Source organism: Manis pentadactyla, chromosome 11, assembly GCF_030020395.1.
Source record: "Manis pentadactyla isolate mManPen7 chromosome 11, mManPen7.hap1, whole genome shotgun sequence".
NCBI lineage: Eukaryota > Metazoa > Chordata > Mammalia > Pholidota > Manidae > Manis > Manis pentadactyla.
In genome coordinates, this window is record NC_080029.1 from 53154625 (window position 1) to 53171280 (window position 16656).

The 16656-nt window shown below is 35.5% G+C and overlaps 1 long non-coding RNA gene across 1 annotated transcript in view; it reads left to right on the forward strand.

The window, feature by feature from the left end:
* The first annotated feature begins 890 nt into the window (after positions 1 to 890).
* Positions 891 to 16656, forward strand: part of LOC130679418 (uncharacterized) — a 66084-nt gene continuing 50318 nt past the window's right edge. Inside the window, exons 1-2 of the long non-coding RNA XR_008992363.1 lie at positions 891 to 955; positions 2163 to 2220. This is a non-coding gene — a long non-coding RNA (uncharacterized LOC130679418). The remainder of the gene's footprint in view (positions 956 to 2162; positions 2221 to 16656) is intronic.

Below are 16656 nucleotides of genomic sequence, written 5' to 3' on the forward strand. Positions count from 1 at the left end.
TGAAGGGCAAATTTACATGCCTTCTTTTTTACAATATGTGGGGGACAAGCACTGCCCACTTAGAACCTTCTTTTCTCAGTATAACCATGTGTTCACGTGGCCCCCTCCTTCAAGTGGAGGCTAAGTATATGGTCTGTTAATAGTCCAGAGCTGGCCAAATCCAGGCCCACCTTGTTGTTGGAAACATCCTGCTGGGAGGTAGATCCCTCTGACCAAGGTTTTGTTCCTTGGGGTGCTGGTTGCACAAGAACAATCCTTTTTAGCAAAACACGTGGTATAGTCATAAATCACATGTGCTTTTTGGCATGTATGTAATCTTTTTCTTTTTGCCCTTGGCATGTGTGTAGCCTTTGTCACCTCTCCTATTTAAGCAGTTACCACCACCCTATCCACAATAGCAGTGTGCAACCTTGTCCATCCAGTTGCTCCTGGACTCCCTTTTTGTAAGTCCCAATAAACCCTCATGTCTCATAACGTGTCTCTGGATCGTTTCTTCTGTCTCTTGAACCCTTTTCCATTGCAACTTCCCCATTTGGGCATGCAATCAGACTAGTGATGACACAAAATAGGTAGGGGAAATGTTCCTCAGTTAGACACAGAGTCCATTGCCAAAATATAATCAGGCTAGATACACAGTTATTTACATAATATCTGCTGTGGGGTAAACTTCAGAATTTCCAGAATCTTCCACCTGGCCTTAGTCCATTTACATGTCAATAGATGCTTGCCACTGCAGCCTCCAGGGCATGGGGTGGAGAGATAATGGCCATTCTCTCCTCCCCTCAGTTCCTGGTACGTAATTGGTCTGGCATCTGCCAGTTACCATGGACCCACCCAGGAACTTCCTCCTGGAAGGGGTGGTTGGGAAGTGGAGGGTGCACCTGAGGCAGCAGAGAGAGAGCAGTGGCTGGAGGAGATGATTGGGGTGAGCCTGTCTGGAAGATTCGAGCAAGCTGTGAGCAACAAAAAAACTATTTCCCCCAACCTATCCTTTCCCTTGACTTCTTTTGATTTTACCAGTTGAATGGGGAATTCACCCTGGGCCAGGAACACCCTTCTCCCCACCCACCCAGCCACTCTGCTTAAACTTTTCAACTTTCATAATCCTATCATTCATTACTTTTGTACATTCTCTCAATCAATTTTAGCCTGAGTGAGGGCTTCACCCATGGATTTTAGTACCATGAAAGTTCCATATCAGTGAGTTCTAGAAACTTCTTTCCACCTGATGACCATTTTGCTTGCTCCTGTACAAAAGGTTTGGGGGCCCAGTGAGATATAGAGCCAAGGAACTTTGGCCTTTTGTCAATCTTTACCTTGATTAACCTGCCTAACCAGTGCCCTAAGAAACTGCTGATCAGGTTTCTCATTGTAACTTTTGCCTTCCAGCTTTCCAAATTTCTCCAGAGTCGGGTAAATAGAATGAGCTTGTTTGGGGCATTTTAATGTTGGGCCCCAGCAAGGAGTCCCTTTGGCCTGCCCAACTTTGGTAGCACTGTATTAAAACAGGTATTTTAGCCCCATCCATGTCCATTTTATTCATTACATTTCTAAATAACCGTCTCAAGATTGCCACTCTACTGATATGAGTCTTGTTTCTTCCTTTCCTGTTTTCTCTTTGCTTTATTCATCTTATTTTTAAATAACCTTTAAAAATGTTCTACCTTTTGGGAAGAGTTCCTTGCTTCTCCCCTAGGCCTCTCCCCATTCCCTTGATAATTAATCTAATGTTTTTATTAGCATCTGTAAGACCCATGAGAAGAAGTTAAGATTCCAAATTTGATAAGGGTTCTTGTGAACTGGTTTTCAGTTTTGCAGCAATAAGTATATATGGGTGTCTATGTGAAAATGATGCTGGGGTTCTTGTTCATGGAGTCGAAGAATGAACTTGGCAAACACTCAAAGTAGGAGAGCAAGTGAGAGGCTTTTATTTAGAGATAAAGTAGGAGGAAAGAGCTCCTGGCTCACGCCAGGAGGGGACAAGAGAGCCTGTAGTTATGCATTGTCTAGGGGTTTTATAGGCGGTTGAGAGACAAAGGGATGCAGACCCGCTAAATGGTCCCCAAATGTTTATTTTTGAAGAGACACTAAGTTTCTTTTCAGTCTTCTGGATTATTTTGCAAAGTTAACATAAGAAATATACTGCTTTGATTCTTTCCCAGAATAGCAGCTTCTTGGTCTGGGAGCAAATCAGTCAAGACTGCCTGTCCTGCTCCTGAGGTGGGTTGAGTTATTGCCTGTTATGCTAAGAAACTTACTTTTTGAGTTCTTGGGTTTTAAAATGCAATCTTATCTGTAAGATGGAGTCCTTCCTGTTTTTACTATGTTGTTTATGACTGGGCTTGCTTGCTATTATTACTTGCCTAGGCTGCAAATTATTTGATTTAGGGCTGAAATAAGAAAAGACGGCATACAGGTTAAGTTAAAGAATAAGCTGGGTCTTTTAGCAGGCTAAAGTAAATCTTAGAATCGCATGATCTAATTGACACAGTGAAACCATAGGCTATGCTGAGATATTTTCTTATCTGGGAGATATTCAAACATTTCAGGCCAAGTTACTCCTGGCTTTTTAGTTTTAACTAATCTCACTGAAGAATGCCTATATTCCTAGTTTGACATTTTTACCTTAGAGAATTAATGTGACTCTGACTTTGCTTAATTGTTTAATATGGAGTTTTGGTAGGGGTCTTTTTCCAGAGGCCCTTATCCTACTCTGTCTAAACCCATGGTCCCTGTCTCAAAAGGAGCCACCTTAACCACAGCATCTACCATGGCCTGGGTAGCGTTTTTCAGTAGGTATGTATCTGGTGATCATAAAGTCAATCCCACCTGGGTTGCATGGGAAGCATATCATTGTTTCATGTGGGGTGTTACATTTGTCATTTATAGAGGGAGGTGGGCAGTCCTCGTTCTCAGGATAAACACTTTACGATGCCTTTTACCCAGTCCACCATGCTGGTTGTTCCCTTGGAAATTATCTTATAAATTATTAGTGAGCCCCCAAATTATCACAAGTATATTACAGTCTGATGTTCAATAGAAATAGAAGCTTGATGACAGGTAAAAAAACTGGCTTTTGAATTGAGTATAAGGTAGCAATTGATAACGTTACCACAGTCTATTCACTGAGTCAATATAGAATATTTGGAAATACATCACTGCTATTTTCCTAGACATTTAAGAGGATTTTCTAAGTGTGAACTAGAAAGATATTAGACAATGTGCTATTTACTCTCACTAAAATGGGGTTGAATTGGCCAAACATAAGTCCATTGGGTTTTTGAAATAGCTACTACCAGAAAGAGTGCAGTACTGGTTTTTATAGTTCACTTTAATTCAATTAACTACTTAAAATTTATGATGGGGATAAAACAATAAGTAAAACCTATTCTGTTCTATAGGAGTTTAAATTCAAGAGAATATAATGTTGCTATAATACAGTAAACAAAAAAATGCAACTAATTTTCAGGTTTAATCAACTAAAACATGAAATGGATTTCCATTGACACTTAAAGGCCTTTTCTATTATACTTGCATCTTATTTAAAACAATGGACTACTGAAAGAAGTAAACAAAGGATGTATCTTTAGAAATATCAAGAGAAAAATCAAAATTAAGTAGGCATTATTTTGTACTTTTTCAAGACTTATATCACATTGCTATTTGGCTACATTTAGGATTGTAATATGGATCATCACCAGGATAATAGAAAAAGGAAAAGAAAAAGAAAATCCCAAATCCTTGGCTCAGAGAGTCTCACAATTGAGCTCTCCAAGATGATAAGCTCTTATTCTAGTGGACTACCCTCAATGCTTTTTTTCTCCTAGTCACATACAACTATAATAAATCTCAGATGAAGTGTATGGAAGAAGAAAATGCAGTGTGTTATTTTTGTTCTTAATGCTGTTCCCTGATTCCTGCACTTTCAGGATTCCTTTTAAATTGTAGCAGATACTTCAGCCACCATGCCCATTTCCCCACTGCTCTTCCTCACTGTGCCATGAGCTCAGCTTTAGAGAATAAGCCTTGATTAATAACAACTAATTAGGTTGTCTCACTCCTGTTGTTAAGTCATAGGTTTAGTCATGTCACATAATTCTGGCCAATGAGCTATGAAGGTAGATCTGTTGGAGCTCTTCTTGTAGGTTTTCTTTGCACTTAAAGGGGACTCAGTATAAGACAATTCCTTTCTAACTCTGGACATTGTGATAAGGTGATGCTTGGAATTATGGAAGTCATCTATGAAGGGGCCAAATGAAGAGGAAAAGTCAGTTCACTGTGACAAGCAGGATGGAAAGATAAGGATCACTTGGCTTCTTGACAAAATTATTGAACAATTAAATGCTTTAACTGCTTTATCCAGGTTACTTGTTAAGAAAAAATAATAAACCTCTTGTGTCTAGGCTGCTTTTAATCAGGCTGTTGTTTGCAGTTGAATACATCCTAAGTCATATATTTTTTTATTTTGGTATCATTAATATGCAATCACAATCCTAAGTCATATTAAAGGATAATATTTCCAATGTTGGCTAAACTTTACCCAATATCTGGGTCTCTCATCTTCCTAGCTCTGAAATTAGCACTTTATCATCCTTTCTTCTACATTTTTTTTTACTCGTAATATGCTTTGTATTTGAGAAACTTAACTTGATTCAAAACATAATTAAACTGCTTTTATGTAGTACAGAAATTGTTTCATGGGTATCAGCATTACTGTGCACTTACATGTTCTAAGTCATCACAGAATTACACTCTTTTGATTTTAGAAGAGATGTATATTTAAACAGTCCACTTCTTGTTTATGCAGCTTTTGTAATAACTTAAGTTTAGAAATGTCATTGTTAAAATTTGATAATCTAGCCCTATCCTTAATAAGACTTACTGTGGAAAAAAAAGATAATCAACACTTCTTTAATATATAACAGAAATCCTTTAGGTTTGTCATTCACTTATTATTTTTCTTGTCATAATGTCAGTTAATGGGCATATCTGACCATTACATTATAAAAAGATCTGTGTATTAAGAATAATAGTTTAATTAATTTTAATTTTATGCTTAAAATACTGAATCATGAGTTGGTGCAAAAGAAATTGCTACTATGATTCCCTATGTATGATTGGTATGTTTTAAAATTATGCTTTAAGTATGTACAGACTATGCTAAAGTCCTATAGAAGAAAGCTAGGAAATCACACTCCTGCACACCTGTTTACCCTCAATACAAGTTACACAAAACATCACCTCTACCTTATTAAAATATATATACACAGGAAAAGGGACAATCCTTTTAATTTGGGAATTTTTGTATGAAGTTTCTGACAATGGATATTTATAAATTTACTATAATTTGCATTGCTTTGTATTTTATTCCTATCTTAAAAATACATTACAAAAGATATTGTTCAACTGAAAAACATCTCTAAGCAAAAATCCTAACATGATTAGGCCATCAGAATCTTTTTTTTTACTACTGCATTTACTGTAAGGAAGCAATTATACTGGTTATCATAAAAGAAACCAAAAAAAAAAAATCATTCTCTCTTACAACTTCATTAAAGTTCCTATGGGAAAAATACAATTTTAATTTAGACTTTTATATCCACATACAAAATATTTTCCTTAGTCTTCTCTTAGAAATATTTTCAATTGAAAATTATATTTGTTGACTAGCACATTTTTCTACTTTCAAATAATACTTTAAAAGCTGAATTTGTCTGAACTGGAGTTTTCGGGCTAACAAATCTTAATTTTTTATTTGGTTTGACATTTTAGATTTAAAGTTTGGGGGACAATTGTTTTCATTGTATTTCTTATATAATATGCTATTTATTTCTTAGTAAATACTTAATTTTCTTAGGAAAAATGTGTACTCTTACCTTGTTGAATATTTTAGAAAAGTAATTTCCTATCTTTAGTTGCATATTATTATCTGATATACATGAATGCTTTACATTTTCAAAAAACAAATTATTATTTTTTAATTATTACATAATTAAATTTTTGTTACAGTTTTTCTGCTGCTGTAGTACCAGAGAAGAAGCTACAAGAATTCCCATTCATTTTTTTTCTGTAGTACTGTTTAAAGTAAATGTACTGTAAATGTATTGTAGTGTGGAACTTCCTCTTAGTTTAATGTGTAAACTATTAGAAAATAGTACTCAGCAGTAAAAGGCTGAGATGTAAAACTGCTTCAAGATAAAAACTGTGAGGTTCATGAAAAGTTTTTTAAAAGTAAAGTTAGATAGAAATAAAGACAGATAGGGAATTATATTTTAGATACTAATTTTAATTCGTCGGATTTTATGTGGGTGACCAGATTTCAGTGAGTGTGTTTTTAGTTACAAAATGATTGCATAGTGCTAAAATGCACCTTTTGCATAATTAGAGTTTGTATGACTGGTATTATATGAATATACATTCTATGGCTGAGATGACTATAAAACATCTAGCTTAGAAATAAATGAGTGAACTAGGCCCTCCTCTCTTCTAATTTCTTTAAAGGATTGGTGTAATATAAAGAAAGATGTTGTCGTTGTCCTGAAAGATTATTTTTTCAATTTTAGTCATACATTGTTCAACGAGGGCATCCTTGTTCTTGCTTATTTCCCCTCCCTGCATAAATCCCTGAGAGATCAGAATTGATCTGAAAGTCAAAATATTGTAACTTCTCCACGTTACCTAGTAAACTTGCATAACTGAGAACTATCAAATAGGTTAAACTATCTTGATCCACAGGCAAGTTGCTGTTGGCATAAAACACAGAAGATTAAATGCCTGGTTAAAATAACAGAGCTTCATTAAAAAGCACTAACATGTTGGAAGAACACAAAAACCTCTGAAATTCTTGAGTAGCATGACGACAGCCGAAACAATGTCCAAATAGAATTCAGTTGTTAATTTCAATAAATCAGTTTCTAACTTATTCAAGACAGGATACTGACACTAATTCAAATAACACATATATTTTTTAAACACAGAGTAAATGTATTTTCATGCCGACTGCATTTCTTGAGTATGGTTTTAACATCTATTTTCTTTATTTAGAAAAGATCTATTAACTGTATCTGGATGCAATTGAATCTTGAATATAATTTCTGTATTTAAAAGTTATTAATAGTTTTTGTTTGCAAAATAGAATTTGGAAATAATTATCCAAATACATGAACTCCTCATGACTCTTCAATTGTGTTCGTGTATCAGAAACACATTCTTAGAGACTTAGTCTGGGCATTTACTTCAATTTCATGCTTCTCTGTGGGTAAATATATTCATTCATTCAATAAACAATTATTGATCTCCTGTTTTGTGCCGTGAGTTGGAAAAGGTACTATTATAGTGGGAAAAAAAAATGTCCTGTGTTCAGAATTGCCTCCAGATCAAAAGGCATTCATGTTAGCAATAAGTTACAAGAGAGCAAAGTAAATTCTTTTGAACAGTAAACAATAAAGTGCAGAAGCTCAGGAAATACACAAGCTCTGCCTGAAGGAAAAATAGATGACTTTACTCAAGAGGTAACATCTAATGTGACAGATGTGAAAGAATTTGCTAGATGCAGAGGGAGCCCAGAGCATTCTAGACTGAAGAAAGAACATCTTGTAATTACAAGTGTAGATCCTCTATGGCTGGGTGGAGGCCTCTGTGTTTTTGCACAAGATGTGCCTTTCCTCAGCTAATCTGCCTGACGTTTTTCTTTTAATATTTTTATGAGTCATCTTTGGGTTTCCAACCCATCCTCCACCTCCTCTGCTACATCATAAAACTTTTTCTACTGCTATATTACACTCTTACCACATTATGCTGTATCTGGTATTTAAGTGTTTATACCTACATCTATTACCCAGACACCTAATTTAGAGCCTGAATTAGAGTAGAAACTCAGACTATAGGTGTAAATGGATGAGTGGATGAATGATGTTAGGCCCAACTGAAAGAAAGGAAGAAATGTGGTCACCTGCATAGTTACAGAGTAAGACCAGAAAGGAAAGATAGATCTTTCTTTAAAGCAAGTATGAAGTATTCAGTAGCCATTCATTTTAAATAAGAAAATAGTGTCCAAAGTGTCCTACACAATGCAGGTTTTTTCTTACTTAGCAGACACATTAATTCTCTTAATGTAAAAGGGGCAAGAGCTGAGCCTGTTGAGTAATGAATGGCACAGTAAGAATGAGCAGAAACGTGAGTTAAGTTGGAAGCATCACTTAACTGCAGTATTATTCTTCATGATTGGATATTTTACTCCATTAATGATTGACAATTAATTCATTCAAATATGTTAATGAAAGCTTATAAAATGCTATTTTATAGAGTATATTGGTTATATATTGAAAAACATTGAGCAAAATATTGGTGCCTTAAAACAACACTCAATCTTCTTACAGTTTCTGTAGGAGTCAGAAAATGGAACTGGCCTAGTTGAGTGATTCTGGTTCAGGCTGTCTCATGTGGTTAAAGTCAGGATGTTGACGGGGACTGGAGGAGTCATTTTCAAAGTGGGTTACTCATGACATAGCTTTGGCCTCAACACCACCTGGGCTGCACCACACAGGCTGCGTGGCTGCTCTCAGGATTTGGGAACTACTTCCCTCAGAGCAGGATATCCGAGACAGAGAGAGAAAGAGACAGAGAGAGGGAGAGCAGGAAGCTGCAGGTCCTTGAATCATCTCCTATTAAGTCATACAGCATTTCCACTTTTTAAAAAAATTTGTAAGAAACAAGTTACTAAGGCCAGTCCACAGTCAAAACTAAGGGAATCAAGCCCTATTTTTTGAAGGAGTGTCAAAAATTTGTGGACATATTTTCAGTCACCACTTGGAGGTATAAATGGTGAGCAAGGTAGACAAAGCTTTGCCCTTCAGGAGATCATAACTCTACTTCAAGAAGATGAAAAATCAACAAATAAAATCTATAGACAAGATGATTTCAGATTGTTTTAAGTCTTGTGCAAGCAATGTACAGGTATCTGTGACTAGGGCCCTAGTCCCAAGTCAAACAGACTAGTCCTGGTAGACAGATCCATGGAGGTTAAGTATGACTGAGAGATGAGGAGGGAGAGAAGTCATGCAAAGGGCCTATGAAAGAACTTTCTAGGGAGAAGAGCCTACCCAAGGACACAGCAAGGATCTGAGACAGAAGTGAGCAAATAGTTGGAGGAATAGAACAAAAGCCAGACTGAATATGGCAAGTGATGCCAGCTGGGAAAGAAGAGGAATGAGAAGACAATACAATACAATGTTTCTTTGCTGTCCCAGTGAGGAATCCCACAATTTGATTATACAATGAGAAGACACTGAAGAATTTATAAAGAAGAATAAAATAGTTGACTAAAAGTTTAAAAGTCAAAGTATGAATAACAATCATTTAAACATACAAAACTCCTTTAGAATAACATGAAAATATTTCTATAGGATTATATGCAAAGTACACTGTATGTATTTTCTAATTCCACAGTAGTAGGGTAAAACAAAATGCCCTCATCTTGGTCATAAACAATGACAAGGTATATTTTAGCTTGAGAAAAGACAAAGAGTAGTCAAGGCAAATACAGTAATACCTGCAATACATGGAATTATCAAAAAACGCTGGGTGGGTGGTTGTCATGCATGCACTGTTTTAATATGGATCACATTTTATAAAGAATTTATTCAATAAAACTCTCACATTTCACTTCTTGGATACTCAATCATGTATCTAACTCTGTAATTTTCTGATGTTACATGTTACATACTCCAATGAGAATATCTAAAATCATAGCAGTCATAACAATTGTTCTTTTCTTAAAATGTACAGAATTATATACTGAATCTTAGGAAGAGCTGCATTCAAATCTCACAAGCCTGTCTCTTGAAAATTCTCAGAAAGTACTTTCCAAGGGCAAATTTGATACCTTCAGAAAAATCAAGCACATGTTTAGAATTCACAGCTGCATACATGTGACAAACATTTTAAAAAGCATTTGAAGTGTAAAAACACATACATATGCAACTTTTAAAAAAATAATCTTGAAATGATAGTGAAGCCATGACACTCATTACCATCTTGGAAATTCTTCTTTCTCCCTTTCCTTTCCTGTTCTTTCTTCTTCCTCCCTCCCTCCTCCTTTTCTTCCTTCTGTCCCTCCTTCTTTTCATCTCTTTTTGTGTATTCTCTCTACCCTTCATACTTTCTTTTGTTATTTCTTCTCCTCTCATTCCAAATGCATTTAAAGTGGATTTTTAAAATTCACTTAAAATATGAAAATATTTCAAACAAAATAATTCAACATTGATTTAAATACTCAACAAATATTTATTTGGAGCCTATCTTGTTTCAGGTATTTTTCCAGTAACTGGTGCTAATACAGTAATCAAAAACAGCATCCCTTATGAACATTTCAGGCTAAAGGGGGAGAACAAAAGTTGGTTCATTATTCTAATTAATATCTAATATCAAATTGACTAATGGTTCTTAAGACAAAGAACCCTGTTCATGAGAATATACAAGAAAGGAATCTGTCCAAACTCCTGAGCTGTTGGCTTTATTGAGAAAGAAATACTCAAACTAATGTGAAAAAAAGGAGGATTTAATTAGGTCAAGAGAAATGGGGAAATATGCCAATCAATGACACAGTTTGTCTCAGACCCTGTGCTGCTGGAGGAGATGAGTGGGCAGTTGAGAGAGAGGTTGCAAGGGACAAACAAGATGACTTTGAGGAATTAAAGAGCTCTGCAGGCAAATTAGAGGGAAATGTACACTGTTTTATGGGATAATTCTGGAGTGGCTAGCACCAATCACACCTTTGGGCTCCTTATGGGGTTCTTGCTGATGTACTCATCATATTCCTTCATTCAAAAATGCTGACACAATTGAGAAACATGTACACAAACATGGTAGAGTTGAGTATTGCTAAATGACCAATTGGAGAACATGGCTTGAACCAGCTTTTTACTCATTACAAGTTGAGTTATACCATCCAAAAAGGTCAGAAGATTTGACCTTGGTACCTTAGAATATGAATTTATTTGGAAATAGGATCATTGCAAATATAGTTAATTAAAATGTGGTCACATCAAAGTGGGGTGTGCCCTTAATCCAAACTGATTTGGTGTCCTTAAGAAAAAAAGAGAGAGACACAAGAAGAAAATGCCATATGAAGACACAGAGACACAGGAGAGATGATGTGATGACAGAGGCAGAGATTGGAGAGTTGGAGCTGCAGACCCAGGAAGTCCAAGGACCAGTGGCCACACCAGGAGTTAGGAAGAACCAAGGAAGAGTTCTCCACTGCAGGTTTCAGAAGGAAGATGGCCCTCCCAACACCCTGGTTCCAGACTTCACCTCCAGAACTATAAGGAATATATTTCTATTGTTTTAAGACACCCACTTTGTGGTACATTGTTGTAACAGCCCTAGGAAAGTAATATATTACTCTTTCCTACCAAGTCTCCACTTTTCAGTTCCCTTTTTGGAGGGACTTGCACTATTTGTTTGTGGGGGAAGCAAAGAATGTGTGCAGAAGATGTGAAATATGCATACTCAGTCTCTTTTCCAATCTCCCCAACAAAATATGTCATCCTTGGGGAACAGCAAGGGAAGGAGAAGGAAGGAAGGGTAGAAATCAGCTTCTCATCTTCCAAGAGGTTGGAAGTTTCTCTTTTATGGTCTCGACTAGTACTGAAAACAGTTTGGAAATAGTTTCCCTTTGACCTTGCAATCCTCAAGGATTTAGTGCTTTTACCTAACGTAATTAAAATAATTTGAAGAATTTTTTTGTATATGTTTTCTTTTAGCAGAAGTTATAGTGTAGAAGGACACAAAATGAATTAAATTTTCATTTTGAAAAGATTGTTTGTTTGCAGTGAGCAGAAGGGATTAGACAGGACACAGAGGCAAAGTGGACAATCTCATAGCTTTAAAAGAGAGATGCTAGGAACCTGTCCTAAGATGATTTTATTGGAAATAAAATTGTTTGAGAGACTTAAATGTAAAAATATTCACAATTTGATGACAAATTTAATATGAGAGTGAGTTGGAGGTAAAGAGCATGGAAAATTAGTAAGTAAAGAAATTTCAGCAAACTAAAAGTAAAAGGGATTAAAGAAAAACAAGAAAAGCAAAACAACAAAAATAGGAAAGAAAGGGTAGACTAGTTACACATAGTTTACATGGTCCATGACTTTTGCTATATATGGGCCATGTTATTACCTCTGAGGTTTCTAGAAAACAACACAGAAGGAATCAATTTCTTACAGGAGATTAAAAGTGAATTGTTTGTTTAAAAAAGGCATAAGAATTCCTGATACTGAGACTCAAATGACAGTTTCTCAATGGTTCTCAATAAAAAGAATATAATTCAACAAATAACGTACTTACCAAAACCTTAGCAATTATTGTATCAGCAAGAAGCTTGAGGTCAGTTCAATCTAAGGGTAAAATTTTAAACTATCTCAAAGTATGAATTTTTTGTAATGTTTTGGCAACCCTGCATAAGAATTGACTGTCTGAATGAGCTATAATAATCTATAGAGGAGGGCTGGAAATGTTAGCCCTGATAGGAGAATGGAATGTAGTTCTCTTGTGTGATTATGCACCTTCTAGACAGGTGAGCTGGCTTAACATTGGCATTTGCTTAAACTAGTTGAGATATGTAAGAAGAATATGCACTGAGATGTATAACAAGAACAGTGTCTAAGTAGAAGGATGTTCTATTATTGCTTAGGTTTCTAAGACAACATCCTTGATGGGGGAACAGATTCCTTAAAAAGAAAAAGGAAGGTGATCCTTCAAGACATAAATAAACAAAAAAATGGAGGCCCTGAGTTTCTGTGTACAGTAAAAAACTAGCCCCAAAATAAATAAATAAATAAAACTTTTGTATAAAAGAAAAAAAATTGTAAATATTAGAGAAAGCAGTGACAATGTGGCCACAACTTCCTTGCAAAACTAAACACTTAGATTAATGGGAAAAATGTTTTTGATAGTTTGAATTCTGAACTAAAGCTGGATGTTTAAGTATTTTTAAAGAACAAGACAATCTGATTTCCTAGTAAGGGAAGTGAGAAACTGCACAATTTGTTTTACATATCAGATGTCTTTATTTTACATAGTAAAATCAACATAAAAGTTGGTTAAATAACAGGCCTTTGTTTTCTCATATAACGGTGTCCAGAGGATAGGTCCTTCCAGGGCATGTTAATTCAGGGCTCAGTGGTGTCCAGTGCTCTCCATCTGTGTTTCTTGCCATACTCTGCATGCTAGTGATGGCTCACCGTGCTAACGCATGATGATTCCCCGACAATTCCAACACCACATATAGATGTAACATTGTCTAATGGAATACTGAACATTTTGTTTTTCTCATTGATCTCATCTACATAACAAGGAAAACCTTTCTAAGAAGCATCTCTTAGATTGTAGGAAAGTAATACAGTAGTCTTGCCTACCAAGTCTCCACTTTTCAGTTCCCTTTTTGGGGGGATTTGCACAATTTGTTTGTGGGAGAAGCAGTGCTTCCTAAGAAAGTATTTCTATCTCATCTCATTGGTAAGGATTATGATATATACCCATGCATAAACCAATCAATGGCTAAAGTACTAAGACTCACATGATTAGCTTAGACTATTCATCATTCATTACAGGTCCTCAGGGTAGGTTGAGAGCTAACCATGGCATATCAGAAAACTACCTACATGAAATTAGCATGTTGCGAATGAGGAGGAATTATGGTAGAGGTTATGCCTATTGGGTGGGCAACCACAATGGGTAAAGATATTCATTTTAAGAAGTGAGAAAGAATGACAATTTGAGGATTTCATACATGTTTTATTTTGTTTCTTTTCTAAGGGAAAAAAGTCATCCATGCTTGCTGAGTTGAGGTGATAGAGTAAAAGAACAAATCTAAAGGAGGGAATAAATGAATTAACCATTATTATAGGAGTGTAGCCAGGCTTTAAAGAACAAAAAACTAAACAAACTCTTTGGTGATGGCTATTCTTGTTGTTTTGCAATAAAGAGAAGGTTGTCTTGCTGGTGGGATATCAAACTCTACTATGAAGGGGTAGAATGTACTCCTTATGGTTCCAGGAGTTGTTAGGAAGTTGCCAAAACTCTAAAATGAGTTCTTGAAGATTAGCAAAAAGGACAAGGGTGGCAGACTTCATGAAAAGTTGATTTCTGAATCTTTTGAGATAATCTCTAGGATGTAAAAGCCATAAAGAGAAATAGCTGATTCTAACCTGTTTGACATTAAATTATTTATTTTCATAGAAAATCAAAATTAGAGTTGCTACATGACACTTTTCTAGATAGGTCCTGGCTTAAGTTGGTTGGTCTGGTGTAATTATTAACAGTTCACATTTTTTCCTCTTAAAATTGTCCTAATTTGGATGATAAATTACATGTTCATTTTATCAGAACAAGGAAGATGTTCAGATGCCTGGTAACTAAAAACATGACAAATATTCACTATTCTGTCAGTCAAATATTACCTTAGGTCCAATCAAATTCTATACTCTAATGAATAAGAGTCAAGAGGTGTTATGCAGTCTGCTCCACTGGACAGGAAGGAAGTTGAGTGCAAGCGATCATCTCTTTTTTCTGTGATGGATGTCATTCCTAATGACTAAGACTAAGATACTGACCATCAGTGCTTCTCATGGATATCCTTCCTTTTGTCTCTGAGAAGTAGGAAGTCCTCAAGGCCTCTTTCGTATTCCACTCTCCTGATGATCTCATCAAGCTTCTGACATATAACTCTGATTTATGGTAATCTGATTTATGTAATGAATAAAGTTTCTCTGTTGAGCTTCAAACTGGATAACAAAAGTCTATGGAATCTAAAAGTTCAACATATATTGGATATCTCAACCTGGATATCTTTCATTAAATCATTCATTTGGATTTTTAGAAGAATTTGATTGCTTGCAATTGTAACACTGAGTTCCCTGTTTTCTTGCTACCACTACCTCCTAGAGTATGAAAATGGTTGTATTTTTCTCCTTCAGAAAGATCATTCTGGTGTCAATTTGGAATTTAGACCATTAGATATTTTCAATCTGATAGAACCTGTCTTCTCTGAAGTAGAAGAGTTGTCTGCTAGTGGGTAAATATGGAAAAAGTTGGTTAGAAGGCTTAAAGAAAACAACGTGTATAGAAAAACTGGTGACAAGAGTTGGAGATGGAATTGAACCAGAATAAATAAAAGAATTTCAGAGGATAACTGTGCTATCATAAATTTGTTGTGACAATAAACTACTTATCTGCGGATCCATTCTTTTCTAGCAACACTACCCAACCTGGAGTAGAAGTGATCCAGACATCCTGGGATAGAATTAAAGTGAAGTGTTTGCAGAGTAGAGAGGTGAAATTACGAAGAAAAGACTTTGAGAGAGCTAATTGGAATGGTTGATATTAGTACTGGGCTCTAGAGAAAGAGGTTTGCTCAAAAGGGGGCTCAGCATAAAGAAGTAGTGGGATTCAGGGATTTAGGTCCTAGAGAACAAGTTGATGGGAAAAACAAACTGGACTGAGGACCGATTGTTGTTTGTTAAAATATGGATGTAAATTTAGACTAGCAACAGTTCTAAGAAAATCTCAGGTTGAATGGTGTGGGCATGTACCGTTGTAAAGCTGACTGCTATTTGATGTGGTAACAGAACTACGATTGTTCTTAACCTTGGGTTCTTGGGTACACCTCAGGATGTGTATTTTTCTGGGGAGAATCGATAGCTGTCGTTGTGTTTTCAAAGGCTTTGTATGCCCCCAAATGTTAAGACCAAATTATATTACAAGTCTACATTTAATGAAAATGTTATTTCCAAATTATTTGTGGTTTTTCTACAAATATGGACTGTAATTAACTTATTCCTTGCCTGTGACCTATCACCTGTTCTAGTTCATTAGTCCTCCTTAGCAGGTTTCAGGAGTTAATTTTGAGCAGGGTCCAGATCATATTCACTTTGCTCTTTGTTCTTCAACAGCCAATGTCAGTTTTCTAGGAACATGAAATTAGACTTGTTAGGGGAAAAAAAAATCATGTTCCTTTGAAACATCAAATTTTAATGAGACATACAAGTTTATTTATATGAATGTATTTGATCAGAAACTACCCAAAAATATCTTATTGAAAACAGATTTTAGTCAAAGAATTTATTGTATTCTCTTTTAATTACTTAAATTAATTGCTCAAAAACTTAATTCCTAAAATGGTTAGATGTTTACAGAAAGATGCATTAGAAATTTCCTAGAGAAAGAGCCCTTTAATCTGATTCTGAAAACTTTTAAAGGCTTTCCTAGCTTCAAAACTTGCTTTTATGTTTTACTACTTCAGTGAAATAATAGATGAATATAGAACCTAGAGAAGCAAAGAGTTACTTGGAAATACCCAAGAGATACTTTTTATTTCTTATTGTCTACCTTTGTGGAAGAAGAAATTTATGGTGAAGTTGGATTTTATAAGCTGCTTTATAATGAGAAGGACATGCTTGCCATAAAAGAGAAAGAAGTGATCATTTGTAAGCTTGAAATGAAATATTTAGAAAGCTTACCTTTTGTAATGAAAATGTAATCCTAAAATTGACAGTTGATAGATTTTACAAATACCTCAGTGTATGGAAATCCATCAGGAAAATGACAAAATGATAAAAGAGAATGTTACATACGAATATTAGTGAAGATTGAAAC